Here is a 14,047-nt window from a genome sequence, read left to right as displayed (position 1 = left end):
GTTATCTCCGGGCTATCTATGCTGACCCCAGTCAGGAGGACTCACTAACTCGCACCACTGCTGAGTTGCTCGAGGATAAGGACCGAGAGAATCGGGCCTTGAGAATGGAGCTTTTCAACACCCGCGCCGATCATTGGGCCACCTTGACTCGGTTTGCACCGGCTGTGCAAGCTGGATGCATGGATATGAGAGATCTGTATCCTGTTAGGTCTGCTCTGCCGGACATGATGGATTGGCGTGATGTGGGAGGCATCACCCCACCTCGTGGTCCTCGCAGGCCACCGTTTGTTGGTCCAAGACCTCACCCTAGCCCTTTTGGTCCACAGGCTCCTCAGGACCGGTTGTTTCCGGATGCTCACGTTGAACTTCCAGGCTATGGAGGAGACTTCTATGAGAACTACTACGGAGATGACTGAGATAGTAGTAGTTCCACTAGGTATTGTAATAGTTGTATTCCCACCGTCCTGCGTGACTTGTGGAATATGACTTAGCATGTAGTAATCCCGGGGGTGTAGGAAAAATAATGTATAGGAGCTTGGGATGCCTCCGATGATATGTAATCCTCCTCTCACCGTAGTAGTACTTGTTGGTCTTGTACTAAACCTCGTATGGTGTGTATGACGATGGAATAAAAGAAGTAGTTTCTGTATCTACCATGTCATACGGATGATCATCTTGCATTCTGAGTTGTCCATTACATTCTACATTCTATGTCGGAATCTTGTCATGTTGGACTAAACCATTGTCTTGTTTTTCCTAGGATGGTCAACACCCGCAACAACCCTGCTCCCCCAGAGCAGGCCGAAGGCAGCAGAGTTGGGGATACAAATCTGCCTCACCCTCCCTCTCTGGCAGAAGTTATGCTAGAGGCTGAGAGAAACAAGCGGGAGACCAACCGTTTGTTGGAGCGTATTGAACAGAACACAGCACACCATCAGAGGACTAACTTGGTGTCACTCAGTGATTTCATCAAGTTACATCCACCCACGTTCCACCACTCCGTCGAGCCTCTCGACGCTGATGACTGGCTTCGCAGTATTTCTCACAAACTGCGTTCTGCGCTAGTAGCTGAGGCTGACAAGGTCACCTTTGCTGCATATCATCTTGAAGGCCCCGCCAGTCTATGGTGGGAGAATTATGGAGCTATGCGCCCAGCGGACCATGTCACTACTTGGGCTGAATTCAGCGAGGCTTTCCGTGAACATCACATTCCGGAGGGTCTCATGGACCGTAAACGTGAGGAGTTCTGTAGTTTCACTCAAGGTCGACTCTCTGTTGACGCTTACAGCAGGGAGTTTGGTAACCTTGCCCGTTATGCAACGGAGGAAGTTTCTACTGATGCCAAGAAGCAGGCAAGGTTCCGTAAGGGGCTTAGTCCTGAGCTTCGCCGCGACCTCCGTCTGCATGAGTGCACATCTTTTCAGAAGCTTGTTAACAAAGCCATCAGTGCTGAGACTGGTCAGACTGATTATGAAGCAACACGCAAGCATGGCCGTGACTTGGGTTCCTCATCCGGTGCTGGTCCTCAGAAGCGCCGCGTGTGGGTGCCTAACACTGCCCTGCCACCCAGGTTCACACCGAGGCCATCCTTCCAGGCGCCTCGCCCAGCTCAGCCATATGCACCAGCCAAGCCCTATGGTGGTCCAACCAACAATGCCCCTCCACGTACCAGTTCCGTGACTTGTTTCAAGTGTGGGGAATCAGGCCACTATATGCGCGAGTGTCCCCAAACCAACCCCAACCAGACAGCAAAAACTGTTGGCCGCGGCAAGCCGACAGGGAAAGTGTTCCACGCCAAGCCGGCCACCGCTACACGTGGCCATGTCAACTGTATCTCTGCTGAGGAAGCTCAAGAGGATCCCAACGTCGTTCTCGGTACGCTCCTTGTTAATTGCCACCCGGCATCTGTTCTTTTCGATACAGGAGCATCTCATTCATTTATATCCGAGAGTTATGCTCGTCTGCATAACACCACATTCTGTGAGATGCCCACCTCTATGGTAATTCAAACTCCGGGATCCAAATGGCAAACTTCTAGAGTAAGCCATGGAAATGAAATTCAAGTCGACAAACTTGTTTTTCTCGCATCTTTGATAGCCCTCAAATCTTCGGATATTAATATCATCTTGGGTATGGACTGGATGTCAGCCCATCATGCCAAAATTGATTGCTTTTCTAGGACTGTTCAACTCACCCATCCTTCGGGGAAGATAGTCAATATCTTGACCCGAATAACCAAGCGACAGTTATATTCTCTTAACGCCAGCCCTTTGCCAGACCTTGAGGACGTTCCGGTAGTCCGTGACTTTCCGGATGTCTTCCCAGAGGAATTGCCAGGTGTTCCACCTGACAGAGATGTCGAATTCGTGATAGATCTCATTCCAGGAACTGTCCCGATTTCCAGAAGACCCTACAAGATGGCACCTTTTGAACTAGCCGAGCTTAAGAAACAACTTGATGAGTCCTTGAAAAAGGGTTTCATCCGACCTAGTTCATCTCCTTGGGCTTGCCCCGTCCTCTTCGTCAAGAAGAAGGATGGTACGGACCGGATGGTTGTAGATTATCGACCTGTCAACTTGGTCACAATTAAGAACAAGTATCCGCTCCCCAGGATCAACGACCTGTATGATCAGCTCGCTGGATCCTCAGTCTTCTCTAAAATGGATTTGAGGTTGGGCTACCATCAAATCAAAATCAGAAACGGGGACATTCCGAAAACGGCCTTTGTTACTCGTTATGGCCAATACGAGTACACCGTCATGTCCTTCGGTTTAACCAACGCTCCAGCCACCTTCTCTCGGCTGATGAACTCAATCTTCATGGAGTATTTGGATAAATTCGTCGTGGTTTACCTCGATGATATACTCATCTACTCCAAGAACGAGGAAGAACATGCCGAACACCTAAGGCTAGTGTTGAAGAAACTTCGAGAGCATCGCCTTTATGCCAAATTTTCTAAATGTGAATTCTGGTTGTCAGAAGTGACCTATCTTGGACATGTAATTTCTGGTAAAGGCATTGCTGTTAACCCTGAGCGAGTTCAAGCCGTCCTTAATTGGACTCCACCTGAATCGGTCAAGCAAGTTCGGAGTTTTCTGGGCTTAGCGAGCTATTGCCGTCGCTTTGTCGAGAATTTCTCCAAAGTTGCCAAACCTCTAACTGAACTCCTCAAGAAAGATAAAAAGTTCGAGTGGACTCCACAATGTGAGCACAGTTTCCAGGAATTGAAAAGACGTTTAACCTCTGCTCCCGTACTGGTACCACCGGATTTTTCCAAGGATTTTGTTATCTACTGCGACGCCTCGCGACAAGGACTAGGCTGTATTCTCATGCAAGATCGACACGTAATTGCTTATGCTTCACGGCAATTACACCCACATGAGGAAAACTACCCCACTCATGATCTAGAGCTTGCAGCTGTAGTCCATGCACTCAAAACATGGCGACATTATCTTCTCGGTAATCGTTGCGAAATCTACACTGATCACCAAAGTCTGAAGTATATATTCACCCAACCGGATTTAAATCTCAGGCAAAGACGTTGGGTCGAGTTGATCACAGATTTCGACTTAGGAATAACTTACACCCCAGGGAAAGCCAACGTCATGGCTGATGCGCTAAGTCGTAAATCTTATTGTAACAACCTGATGTTACAACAAAGTCAACCGCTTCTCCATGAGGAATTTCGGAAGCTTAACCTTCACATTGTTCCTCAAGGATTTCTTTCCACCTTGGTGGCGAAACCTACCCTTACGGATCAGATCATCAAAGCACAGAAAGTAGATCCGGGAATTTCCCGCATCAAGAGAAACATCAAGAAAGGAGTTGCGAATTGTTTCTCCATCGATGATCAAGGAGTCGTATACTTCGGGAATCGGCTAGTGGTCCCCAAGGTGCGAAACCTGAGGCGATTGATCCTTAAGGAAGCTCATGAATCTCCTCTCACTATTCATCCCGGTAGCACTAAGATGTATCAGGACCTACGCCAGAGGTTCTGGTGGACTAGGATGAAGAGAGAAATTGCTCAGTATATTGCTAATTGCGACGTCTGCCGTCGTGTAAAAGCAGAGCATCAACGGCCTGCTGGCACCCTTCAACCCCTAGCTATTCCTGAATGGAAATGGGATAAAATTGGTATGGACTTCATTACCGGTTTTCCCAGGACCAAGAGAGGGAATAATGCTATCTTCGTCGTTGTCGATCGTCTTTCCAAAGTGGCCCATTTCTTACCTGTTCGTGAGAGTATAACTGCTAGTCAGTTAGCAGACTTGTACATCTCCCGAATAGTGTCTCTCCATGGTGTTCCTTTGGAAATTAACTCGGATCGAGGAAGTCTTTTCACCTCTCGATTTTGGGAAAGTTTCCAAAATGCTATGGGAACCCGCCTTTCTTTTAGTACCGCTTTCCACCCTCAATCAAGTGGTCAAGTGGAACGCGTCAACCAGATTCTAGAAGACATGCTTCGAGCTTCTGTTATCTCATTCGGAATGGAGTGGGAGAAATGCCTTCCATTTGCCGAATTTGCTTATAACAACAGCTATCAATCCAGCTTGGGCAAAGCCCCTTTTGAAGTTCTCTATGGACGAAGGTGTCGAACGCCTCTTAACTGGTCAGAAACCGGGGAAAGACAATTCTTTGGCCCGGATATGATTCAGGAAGCAGAAGAGCAAGTTCGCATCGTTCGTGAAAAGTTGAAAACAGCCCAATCTCGTCAAAAGAGTCAATATGACCGAAAACATAAGGCTATGACTTTTGAGGTTGACGAGAAGGCTTACCTTCGGGTTACTCCTCTGAAGGGAACCCATCGCTTCGGTATCAAGGGCAAATTGGCTCCTCGTTACATTGGACCCTTTCGCATTCTCGCAAAACGAGGAGAAGTTGCCTACCAATTGGAACTACCTCCGCATCTCTCCAGAGTCCACGACGTCTTCCACGTTTCTCAACTCAGGCGTTGCTTCTCGGATCCTATCCGTGGAGTAGACCACGAAACGCTTGATCTCCAAGATAATCTCACGTATCGAGAGTACCCCGTTCGTATCCTCGATCAAGCTGAGCGTACCACTCGACGTCATAATATCAAGTTTCTCAAGGTTCAATGGTCGCACCATTCTGAGAATGAAGCAACTTGGGAAAGGGAGGATCGTCTTCGACTCGAGTATCCCGCCTTCTTCCCGGAGGAACCCAAATCTCGGGACGAGATTCTTTTGAGTGGGGGTGAGTTGTCACACCCTAGCTAGTTCATGCATTAGAGTGTTGCATCATGTCTACTCTTTCATCAGAAACTTGAAATGGGGATGCCAGAACCCCCAGCCCCCTCTGAAAACAACTAGGGTTTACTAAAAATAATTTCAATGAACCTGAAATGCCCTTCTAAAATGTCCATCATTTTTGTCCTGGTTCAGAACCTCTGCCAAAAGTGTTGCACAATTTTCTAGGTCATCTTAGGGTCTTTGGATTAAATGATAAGTATTTGAATTTGGGCATTTAAAATTATATAAAATATTTCAAATGCTCAAATATTCCTAAACTGAAATGTTTCATGTTGGAAATATTCCAACTTTGAACCAGGAGCAGTTTGGTGAATTTTGGAACTTTCTAGGTATTTTTAAAAATTCAACAAAGTTGCAGAAAAATAGAAAAAGGAAAATAACAGAAAGACTTACCTGGCGCCCGCTAACCGGCCCACCTGCCGGCCCAGCCCAGCGCCGCGCCAGCGAGCTGCTTGCCCGGCCAGGCAGGCAGGCAGGTGCTCGACGGCGAGCACCGCATGGGTGCCACGCACCTGCTCGCCGCCTCGCCGCTCCACTCGCCCGGCTAACGCCGTGGATCGACCCCTCTCTCTCCCCCGAACCCCCCAGACGTCCCCTCTCCTCTCCAGCTCCTCCCCCTCGCGCTCCCCAGCCATGGCCGACGCCACCGCCGCCGCTCCATCGCCGTAGCCGCGCTCCCCGCCGCCCGTGCGTCGTCTCGTCGTGTCCAGGAGCTCCGCCGCCGTCCACTTCGTCGAGCTAACCGAGCCCCGCGTGCTCGTGAGGCCCGAGTCCACCGCACCGACCTCGCCCGAGTTCGCCGTCGCCGGAGATCCCTTTCAACGCCGTCGCCGCATCAGCTCGTCCCCGACCCCGCCGGTGGCCTCTACGGGTGCTCTGTGAGCCTAGCTACCTCTCCTACTCTTCCTCTCTCGCCCCCGAGCCGTGTAGCCACCGCACGAAGATCACCCGCACGCACCGCCGTGGATCTCGTCGCCGACGTGCTCCCGGCCATCCTCCGGCCACCTCTCGGTGTCCATCGCACTCACCATGCTGCGTTGGGTCCAACCGTGCACTCCCCGCACCTCACCGCACACCCTAGCCTCGAGTTCGTCCCCAACCGAACTCCGGTGGCCGCCTAGGTCGTCGCCGGCGCCAACTCCGGCCACCCCGACCCCAACTGACTCCACCAAGAGCCGCGGCTCGTCCTCAGCTCCACCCCGATGCCCTCCGCGACCCATTTGGTGGCCGGAACGGCCAAAACCACTTCCGCCGCCGCGTCGGGCTCGCCGGCGGCTAAACGCCGGTGCAGCCGTGTTGACTTTGACCACGGGTGGGCCCTGGTTGACTCTGTTGAGTCAATGACAGGTGGGGCCCCCTTCTGCTAATTATCCAGATTAGTTTAAACTAAATTAAATTAGTTAATTAGCCACTGACACCCTGGACCCACGCGTCAGGTTTGACCTGGACCGGGTCTGTTGACTTGCTGAGGTCAGCATGACCTCATGCTGACGCAGTAAACCTTTTCTGAAATTAAAATAAATCTAAAATGATTTATAAATTCCAGAAATTGTTGCAAACTTCAAAAATTCATATAAATTCAACCGTAGCTCCAAATCAAACAAGTTATATATGAAAAATGATCAGAAAAATCCAATCTATCCATCTGTACTGTTTTCATGCATGTTTAAACAAGTTAACTTGCTGTTTAGTGCAAAACATGATAAAGCACTATTTAAGATCACAAATGTGTTTGGAATTTGAATCTTTGGTTCAAATTGGCTCAAACCCATCTGGTCTTAGTTGCATTAGCCCAACACACTCATACTGCCATGTCTCATGCATGCATCATATTGTTGCATATTGTTTGGTGACGTTGTGTATCGGTGTTCTTTGCGGCAGGTTCTGCCCCCGAGGAGTACCGTGATTACCCTAACGAAGAGCAATATCAGTGCACCGACCCATCAGGCAAGCAACCAACCAGTTGATCATATCGATACAATCCCATGTTCTCGCTTCTGCTCTCTTTTACTGCATTAAGACAACGCGTTTCAAACTGCTGTGTGCTACGGTAGTTGAACCCATTTCCTCTGCATGACCTGTCATTGCCACAGTAACTAGATGAAACCCACTAGCATGTGTAGGAGTTGATTGAGCCATATGTATGTGTTGTTCCTACCTTGCTATGCCTGCTATGCTTAGAGTCGTGTCAGGTCTGGTTCATCTGGGTGATGGGCTAGAGTGAAATGATCATGCCGGTATTGAGAGTGATGTGGTGAACACGATTTGGTAAAGGTATCGATGAGAGGCCATGTAGGAGTACATGGTGGGTTGTTTCATTGAAGCCGACCTTAAGCACTGAGATCTGTATGTGTGATTTAAGAATCAGCTACTACCATGCATTGGGCCCGAAACCAATGGACCCTCTCGGCTTCTTATTCACCCTAGTTCTCTGTCCAGGAGTTGCAAGTAGTTTCTGGTGTTTGTAGCCTACTGGAGGCCGTGGACAGCGCTGACCGTAGGGGTGGGCTGTGATGCGGTAGGTACGTGGCACGGTGTACCGGATACCCGTTAGGTATCTCGGGAACCCTGTACACATCGTTCGGGGCCGTATGGGAAACCTCGGCCGGACTCCCTGCGGATGGAACCTGGATAGGCGATAAACCTGGATTGGAGACTTAGGTGATTAGGTAGGTCGTGGCCGACACCCACGTTGGGCTTCCGCTTGAAGGTTGCCGAGTACATGTCGTGTAAACGGCGGTAAGTGGTGAGAGCGTGTATGAAGAAGTACACCCCTGCAGGGTTAACCTAATCTATTCGAATAGCCGCGTCCGCGGTGAAGGACTACTTGGTTGCCTATACAGTTCATAGACAAGTAAACTGGAAACTACTAAAAGCTTCAAGATAAGCGTGAGTGCCGAGGATGGCCCCTCCGTAGGAAGACGGAGGTGGATTCTCGGTAGTGTATTGAAGTGGTGAGTAGTGGACTCGTGTGCGCAAAAACCATTTCAAGTTGGTGTATCATAGGATAGCTTAGCCAAAGGTCAAAGCTGGCTTGCTGCAATAACTCCACCAACCCTTCTTGATAATGTGCATGTATGTAGGATCTGACGTAAGTCTTGCTGGGTACCTTTGTACTCATGTTGCTATAATTTACATTTTACAGAAGATGCTGCAACCCCTTCTGACGGGTTCTTCGTAGACGTTGACATCGACGAGTAGACTAAGGCCCAGGTGGTAATCCTGAGCTTGTGAAGGTCCACGTAGTATAGCTAGGCTTTCCAAGCCTCTTTTATTTTACTAGTTGTCTGTACTCAGACAAGTTACTTCCGCTGCTGGTTTGTATGACTGTATGACTTGAATGTGGGTCGTGTGACCCGTACTTGTATGTATGTTATGTATGGCTCTCTGAGCCTTTAAATAAAGTACTTGTGTCGTAGAGTCATGTTGTGATGCCTTGTTGTATTTGCACATATCGAGCATATTGTGTGTATGATTGAAATGCTTGGTATGTGTGGGATCTGACTATCTAGTTGTTTATCTTTAGTAGCCTCTCTTACCGGGAAATGTCTCCTAGTGTTTCCATTGAGCCATGGTAGCTTGCTACTGCTCCGGAACACTTAGGCTGGCCGGCATGTGTCCTTCTTCGTTCCTGTGTCTGTCCCTTCGGGGAAATGTCACGCATTGAGTACCGGAGCCCTGTTAGCCCGCTACAGCCCGGTTTACCGGAGTCCTGCTAGCCCAGTGCTACAGCCCGGACCCACTTGCTGATGACCGACACGTTCGATGCTGGGTCATGGATGCCTGTTCCTGTAAGTCTGTGCCACTTTGGGTTTACGACTAGTCATGTCAGCCCGGGCTCCTTATCATATGGATGCTAGCGACATCATCATATACGTGAGCCAAACGGCGCAAACGGTCCCGAGCAAAAGTAAGGCGACACCCGTGGGAATACCGTGCGTGAGGCCGTAAAGTGATATGAGGTGTTACAGGCTAGATCGATGTGACATTGAGTCGGGGTCCTGACAGCGTGACTGCGCCTATGGTGGTGGAGGAGTTCGTCCGGCGTCGAATCGCTCCGCTTCAGCGCCACTCTCGGCTGATGTGGGCCTTGCTCAGCAGCCAGGACCACATGAGACCTCAGGAGTCAGGGCTCCCCCTTGAGGCACGGCGAACGGTGCTTGAGGTCCTGACAGGCATCCCATTGCTAGACGACTTGCTGAGGAGGAGTTGCCTTTTGTACCAGTGCTTGAACAAGATGACATTCACGGAGTGGATGCCCTACTTCGACGAGTGGGGGTTGTGCCCAGTTGGCCTCATGGGGCCCTGTGAGAACCCCTCATCGTGGTCCCTCTCCTTGAAGCTGGCGTCAAGCTCTCCCCAAGTATCGGCGCAGGGGGGCGAGCACCGCTGGGGGGCTATAGTGAAGGTGCCGAGATGCTGATGCCGCCCAGGGCTCCCGAGGCGTCGACCTCGGGGACTCATGACTCTTGCCCTGGGTCGGCGGTTGAAGGGGCGAAGCAGCCCGCGTCTCCCGAGGCCGGGGCTCCTGAGGCCTCGGCAAGTCACTGCGAGGCAGAGCCGGATAGCTCCCCTCAGCTTGGAGCTTCTGAGGCTGCCCCTCCGAGCACTTCTCCAGTTGCGCCTCGTGTCGGCCACCATGTCCAGCGCTTCGGCCGGCTTTGCGTGGACTTTGAAGAACTCCGCAAGAGGAAGGGGTCCCGAGCTGCGGCAGCGGCACCTTTGGGCCGTTAAAACGGAGGAAGTACATCGCGGTTGATGAGTAAGTACCTCATCTTGGTGATATTCTATGTGTTGCTTTCCTTCCTAACAATTGCCTCGTCAGGACCCCTTCTTCCAAGGCCGCGAAATCTCTTGAGAAGCAGCTCCCTCTCGCCCCGTTTCCCTGGCCAAACTCGAGCGCCGCAGGCTCGTGTGCTGCCCATGGCGTGGGGTCAACCGTGGGAGTCGGCCCGTCATCAAGGTGTCTTGAGCTTGCGCCCTCGCCATCTTTTCTTCGCGGCCTTGCTCGGAGCACAGCAAGCGTGCCAAGGGCTCCTCCCCTGGTCGTGGATGGCAGCTGGTTGGCTTCGATCCTGGGGTCTTCTTCAAGCAGCGGGCCTTCACTCGTTTGGGCCCCTCGTGAGGCCCGCCCCACTAATGGGTGGATACCAGCCTCTAGCCCCCTGCTGAGAGGGGGCGAGCCACTTCAGGCCCCATTTGCGGTCCCCGCGGCGGAGGATGAAGTCAGCAGCATGCTTGGGTCGGCGCGATTAAGGAGCGTTGTTCGCCACGAGCTCTTTCAGGAGGCGATGGGCGCGATGAACCGGCTTGGTGAAGAGCTCGTGGATGTGGACGCGCGCCTCGTGGCCGAGGGTCTTCGGCTGGTGGAGGAGCGGCATAAGCTGAAGATGGCCATCAACCTCGGGCGCCACCAACGCGAGCTCGATAATGCGAAGGCTGAGGCTTCCCTCGCAGCCTCCCGTGAGGCCTGCTCCCGAGCTCTGGAAGAGGCTCGAGAAGCTGACCGCTATCGCGAGGCCGCAGAGAAGCACGTGTGGGAGCTCCAAGCCTGGAGCGCCGTCTTGGATCAGCAGGTCGAGACACGCAGGGCTGCCCTTGCATCGTTGAGGGGGACGCCCGCCGAGGAGGAAGAGATCCGGAAGCACGAGGAGGCGCTGGCGCCATGGAGCGCGGCCTTGAACTCGAACGGCTGGAGATGAGGCAGCTCCAGGTTGCTCAGGCGGAGGACGACATCGGCGCGCGCGAGGCCACGGCCCAGGAGGAGGTCAACCACCGGGTGGCCGAGGCTCACGCGGATCTCGAGAGTAGGCATGACCTGAAGCTAAACTCGTGGAAGCCAGGGCCGTTGGTAGGACTGCTGCCCTCAAGTCCAGGTTGATCGAGGTGGAGCGGCGCAAGGAGGCCGCCGCAACTGCCTTGGCCATGGCGTAGGCTGAGCTGGCTTCCGCCCGCGCCAATCTGCTCTCTCTTCGGCAGTGGGTCACCAACGCCGAGTCCGTCGCGCGGCAGAACAAGGACGAAGTGCTTCAGCGGCAGACGTTGGAGCGTGTGCATGCCCCCATGCTCGAGGACCTCAGGAATAGGGCCAACACCGCCCTGGGCCATATTTTTGATGAGAATGCTCCTCATCCCCATGCGAATGACTACACCAGCCACCTCCGCTCCTTCGCCGATGTGGTGACGCGCCTGCAGAACCATTCCGAGAGGGCTCGCCAGCTTGTTGAAGAGAGGAGTCGCAGCCTGCTCGGGCGCATGTTCTCCCGCGTCTTCAGCCATCTCTAGGACACCGATCCCAACTACGAATTTGACGCCACCATTGCTCTCATACTTGAAGTCATCCGGGGCGACCTGGCGCAATGGGTTGAAGACAACATGGATGCGCTGGTCAGGGCCTTCACTTCTGACGATGATGGGGTGGTAGTTGCAGCGGACGAAGGCGTCATGGTCGATGATGGCGATGGCGGCACCGACGGAGGTGATGGTAATGCCAATGATGACAGCAGCGATGCCAGTGACGCATTCGAGGGCGACCCTGGGGGCGCCACGAGCGACCTGTCCGATTGATTCCGTGCTTCTCACCTGTTTGCCCTGCACGTAGAAGCTCGGGTGCGGCCCCAGAGGTTGTAAGAGCATTTTGGGAGGGGGAGCCTGATACGTCCCCAACGTATCTACAATTTTTGATTGTTCCATGCTATTATATTATCTGTTTTGGATGTTTATGGGATTTATTATACACTTTTATATTATTTTTGGGACTAACCTATTAACCCGAGGCCCAGCCCAGATTGTTGTTTTCTTGCCTATTTCAGTTTTTCGAATAAAAGGAATATCAAACGGAGTCCAAGCGGAATGAAACCTTCAGGAGAGTTATTTTTGGAATGGAAGCAAACCAGGAGACTTGGAGTATACGTCAGGGAAGCTTCGAGATGGCCACGAGGCAGGGAGGCGCGCCTGCCCCCCTGGGCGTGCCCCCCACCCTCGTGGGCCCCTCGTGGCTCCCTTGACCGACTTCTTTCGCCTATATATGTCCATATACCCTAAAAACATTGGGGAACACAACAGAACGGGAGTTCCGCCGCCAGAAGCCTCCGTAGCCACCGAAAACCAATCTAGACCCGTTCCGGCACCCTGCCGGAGGGGGGAATCCCTCTCCGGTGGCCACCTTCATCATCCCGGTGCTCTCCATGACGAGGAGGGAGTAGTTCACGCTCGGGACTAAGGGTATGTACCAGTAGCTATGTGTTTGATCTCTCTCTCTCTCATGTTCTTAAGGCGGTACGATCTTGATGTATCGCGAGCTTTGCTATTATAGTTGGATCTTATGATGTTTCTCCCCCTCTACTCTCTTGTAATGGATTGAGTTCTCCCTTTGAAGTTATCTTATCGGATTGAGTCTTTAAGGATTTGAGAACACTTGATGTATGTCTTGCATGTGCTTATCTGTGGTGACAATGGGATATCACGTGATCCACTTGATGTATGTTTTGGTGATCAACTTGCGAGTTCCATGACCTCGTGAACTTATGCATAGGGGTTGGCACATGTTTTCGTCTTGACTCTCCGGTAGAAACTTTGGGCACTCTTTGAAGTTCTTTGTGTTGGTTGAATAGATGAATCTGAGATTGTGTGATGCATATCGTATAATCATACCCACGGATACTTGAGGTGACATTGGAGTATCTAGGTGACATTAGGGTTTTGGTTGATTTGTGTGTTAAGGTGTTATTCTAGTACGAACTCTATGATAGATTGAACGGAAAGAATAGCTTCGTGTTATTTTACTATGGACTCTTAAATAGACCGATCAGAAAGGATAACTTTGTAACATCCCAAATTTTCAATTTGGAATGTTATACACTAGATCATCATTGCATATCATATTTTATTACATTTTGTTGATCCTACAAAATTCTACGCAACTCAATGACCCTCGAAGAGAGTTGGGGATTTCGTTATTTTCACATTTGAGTTTTCTCAAATTTTGAAAATAGGATCATTTCATTTTATTTATTTTATCTTCAATTATTTCTATTATCAAAATATGAGAGAGGGAATAAAATGACTTTCCCAAAATAAAGAAATATTGAGGATTTAATAGTAAAATCAAATAAGATTTTATTTTGGTTTTATTTGCTATTTTATTTGATTTTAGGAAAAATGCGCATTTTTCAAAATTGCATTTAGGCCCCAAATAAATGTTCAACATGTGCAGTTTGATTTTAGAAGCCGGGGAAAATTTATTGCGTGATTTTTGGAGTCCGTTTAGTATTCCTTTTGTTTTTTTCTGAGTGTAACTATTTAAAAAAACGCGCAACCGACTTACCGGGCCGTGTCCGACCTGGACACTTGGCCCGGCCGGCCTTAAATAGCCGGGGAGGCCTAGCCGCCACCCCCGACCAAACCCTAGCCACCGCCCTAGCCCACGCCGCCCGTCGCCGCCCTGGCCGCCGCTGCCGCCCTAGCCCGCGTGCCGCCGTTGGAGGTATACCTCGCCGCCGTTTTTTTTTCTTTTCGAAAAACCGATCGGTTTTCCGTCGGTTTTGTTCGGTTTTTTTAGTTCGTTTTTTTAATAGATCGGTTTTTCCTGTTTATTTATTTAGCGAGTGTTCGCTCGTTCGTTCGTTTTAACGAACGCGTTCTTCGACTAGATCCAGTTAACGAATGTCCGTTCGTTAATCTATTCGTCGTTTTCTTTTTCTCGGATTAAATCCGCGATTTTTCTGATCGTGATTCCTGATCCGTTTTTCGTTCTAGTCTAACTTTTCGCTCGTTTA

Source organism: Triticum aestivum, chromosome 5A, assembly GCF_018294505.1.
Source record: "Triticum aestivum cultivar Chinese Spring chromosome 5A, IWGSC CS RefSeq v2.1, whole genome shotgun sequence".
Taxonomy (NCBI): Eukaryota; Viridiplantae; Streptophyta; class Magnoliopsida; order Poales; family Poaceae; genus Triticum; species Triticum aestivum.
The sequence above is the reverse complement of the archived record's forward strand: the minus strand, read 5'-3'. Positions refer to the sequence as shown.